This window comes from Phyllobates terribilis, unplaced genomic scaffold (genome assembly GCF_046119375.1).
Source record: "Phyllobates terribilis strain yellow unplaced genomic scaffold, ASM4611937v1 Scaffold_12__6_contigs__length_324123572, whole genome shotgun sequence".
In the NCBI taxonomy this organism is placed as follows: domain Eukaryota; kingdom Metazoa; phylum Chordata; class Amphibia; order Anura; family Dendrobatidae; genus Phyllobates; species Phyllobates terribilis.
The window spans coordinates 251,785,759-251,789,667 of NW_027362772.1; positions in this window are offsets into that span (position 1 = coordinate 251,785,759).

A 3,909-nucleotide genomic window follows, 5' to 3' on the forward strand; every position below is an offset into this window, starting at 1 on the left:
CCCGTGTGTGGGACACCATTCGTGTGAGGCCTAGTGAGGCCAAGTGAAGCCTGGCAGCCTGAAAGGTCGAGCCTGGATCCTGTGTGTGGATGCTAGTGGCCTTACAGGGAAAGCCGGCTTGGTGAAGAGTCCTGAAAGGCGCAGGCTGGGTGTTGGCGGTGTAAGCATACCAGTAGACTTAGAGGGAGCGACGGCTAGAGACCCCCATCTGGGAAGCCGCAAAGCCACAGTGGTGGCAAACCAAATGGACTGAAGCAGCTAAAACCCGGCAAAGGTAATACACTGCGTTATATGGACATTGATATGGACATTGCTATATTATTACCTTGCTGAAGGCTGTACCTGGAGCCAAGTGGGCCTGTCTGCCACTTGGGGCTCGTGGACATTATATGTGTGAACTGCGGTTTATGATAAAATAATAAACTGCTGCATTCTGAAATACTGAAAAGACATTGCTGGTGTGCACTAATTGACCCGGTGCAGCGAGTATCCTCCAATATGATGACTAGCGCTGCCGTACACTACATTTACACTGGTCGATAATCTGTCAGATTCTAACAGTACCAACCCATCATTCACAATATTTGTGTAATGTTAAAGGGTTCAGCAACTTAACGATCTCTCCAAAAACGCTTGTTTATGATGCATGAAATGGTTTAGGTGAGCAAAAAAATTCCCATCCAGCTTTTAAAAATTATATAATATAAATGGAGATTTTTCAATGATTTGACCAACAAAAAGGATTGCAAATTAAAGTCCTAAATAGGGTTGATCATGTCCCAAGTCACTAGTTCGGTAACAGCTGGAGCATTGGAAAAAATAAATATTCATATTAGAGAAAGTTTTTTTCACTTCTCTTTCAATTCGATTATTACAGTATCAACTCAAATATTTGTACAACGCTTTAAGAATTCATGTATTCAAAATAAATAACATCACTTAGGGCAGACCTGGGCAAAATGCGGCTCATGGTTGTCCCAGTCCGCGGGCCGCACTGGAACAGCCAGCCAAAGAGTTTATGCAATGGCACTTTCACTAATATCGGCATCCTCGGGATGAAGATACAAGGGAATATGTGACATGCAGAAGTAACACAAGCACATGAGACAGGAAGTGTTGTGCTCCAGAAGCATACAGCAACTAGAGGGGTTAACACGGTCACAGGAGAAGGGGAGTGTTTTTAGCAGAGCCCCAGGGGGATTGTGGGGAAGTTGTTTACTGTCTGGCTGGAGCTGAAGAGAAAGGTGGTATGTGTGTTTTGTATCTCACAGAAGCGCCCCTGCAAGTGAAAAGGATTCAAGTCAGGAGTGAAGCTAAGCACAGGTCAGGTAGAGTTCCTGAACTAGCAGTGCAGAGTATTGTCAGACAGAAAGATAAGGACTGGAAGAAATGGTGTCACAGGGATCATCTCCCTCAGCAAACCCTCCCAGCCTCCATCTCACTGTGCTGTAAAGAATGCTGTGTTCATTAATGTGCATTTGCATTAGAACTGTGCTGTCCTGTACTACTGGGAAGACTGTGAACTGCTGTGCTGCAAAGGAAACTGTACTGTTTGTTACTGGAGCCTGTTGTTCATAAGACTTAACTTGCACTGGCTGTTCGGCTTCTTATTAAGTGCTACTGTTCTACCATTTATGAGGACTCTTGTCAAGTGTGTCTGGTCAGCAAGTGAAACAACCTACGTGTCTGTGCCTGAGGGTCAATACCCCTGTGTGCAGAGAAGCTGCAGCACATTGTCGATGGTCGCCCTGAGTAACGGTTCCCCAGGATTCCAAAGAATTCATATAACCTGTCTCACCCCTATCTGAACCTAGTGGCGTGCGTGTAACATTGGTGGCCCATACAGGGAATCCTATGCGGGAATTAGCGTGTAGAGGGAGAAGAGGAAAAGTGTCTGGAAAAGCACAGCAGCAGAGCACCTCAACTCAACTCTGCTACACCAGTTAAAGGAGAGCAGCCCTAAAGAAAAACTCACTAGCAGCAATGGATGTGGAAATACAAATGGACAGAATTAGTGAGCTGCTTCTTCAGTTAACCTGTGAAGAATTGAGAACAGTAGCTGAACATATAAAAATGTCAGTAGAACAGATTTCCAAAGCACACAACCGCAGGCAACTGTTAGCTGCCATTAATGCAAAAATGGATGAGCTGGGGGAGAAATAAGCTGAAGACATCATGGGGACATTCCTCCAGGAACTAACACAGTTTCTAACCAGGTTGAAGTTGGAGGATGGAGGGGCGGCACCAATTACCAAAAGCAGGAATCTCTGTCCACAGACAGGAATTGAAAGAACAATTCAAAGCCCTAACAACAGCCCTGCAGGAATCGACCAAAACCTCTGAACGGGTGATAGACTCAGACAGGACATTTAACCTGCTCGGGTTAGATAAATCAGGGAGACAGTCCTCTCTAACACCACAAATCACCATAAGGAAAGAATTCAAGATCCTGGGACAGATTGAAGAGTGTGTACAGAAAGAGAGACTGTCTTATAGGAACTTGTTGCACCAGATCGATGCAGGCTTACAGAAAGGCTACCAGCCAGATGAGATTGTTGAGGGGGTAGTGAAAGCGATCAGCCCAGGACTGAATCTCCATAGTATGCTATAAATGAAAAGTCAATTGACCTCGCAACAGCTGAAGATGATTTTAAAAGGGCAGTATAAAGAAGAGAGTACTTCAGAATTGCTCCACTGACTCATTAACCTCTCACAGAAAAATAATGAATCACCCCAAAGTTTCTTGTTCAGAGCAATTGAACTAAAGGATAGACTGTTGTTTGCATCCAGAGATGTAGAAGCGGAAGAGAAGTTTGATGCTGGACTAGTCCAGAAGAAGTTCTTGAGATCATTGGGAATGGGATTAGTCAGCAAAGATATCAAATTGCAGCTGAAACAGTACATAGAAGATCCTGGCATTTTGGACAAAGTCCTAATTGAAAAAATGAATGAGGCCGCTAGTTTGGAGTCAGAGAGCGAACATAAGTTAAAGAAAGGCTCTGCTCCTAAATTAGTCAGCTGAAGTTGGAGACCCCCGGTGGCCAGTCCAAAGATCATCATGGAGACTCTCCAGTGCCACCTCCAAGAGGGAACCCTAAATCACCAACAAAAGAGAGGCCTGCCAGCGCTGACTGGGAGGAAGTAATAGGAGTACTGCGAGCCGAGTTGATTAAGGTGAAAAATTTGATTCGTTCAAGGCCAGAACTGGTATCCCTCAGACCCAGAAGTGGGTTCCAAAGCAGAAGATACTGTCACGGGAGTGTCAGAGGTGACAGACAGTCGCCCTGCAGTGGTTTGCAGGAGATCTCCACGTTTGGCAATGCAGACAGCTGCCTAGATAGGAGGCTGTGTTTAGGACCCAGCAACTACCTCCCTTTAGTCTAGGTGGGCGTCGCCGGTTATACTCATTTTTACTTGGAACTTGGCTGAAGCAGTATCACATCCTCGCTGGAGTCTTGAGGCCATGTGCCCTGTTGGAGTTCTTCTAAAGCTGAGTTGTTGTTCCCCTGTGTTGTCTTTCCCTTTTGTCTTTAGAGTGCTTGCGGCGGTTGACTAGTGCTCATCTCCTTCCACCCCCTGCTATAGCCTTACGCCAGGGATGGTAAGGCGAGGCACGTGATCGGCGACAACTGTGGAGGCTGTATAGGGACGTTAGGGGGAGACAGGGTGATGCTAGTCCAGATTAGGAGGTCACCTCTTCCCCCTTTCCCTAGTGTCTGGGCTCCCTTTTCCTTTCCCCTCTGTGTTGCACTCACACCTGTCATGACATTATAACCGGCCGAGCACGTTTTGAACAACAACAAAAAAAAAGCGACACAAGATTGACATTTGTTTTTTTTACTTTGTGTTTTTTTGGGCATGCAGCTTTTTTTTCTTTACTCCCTTTAGTATGGGATCAGTTGCAGAGCA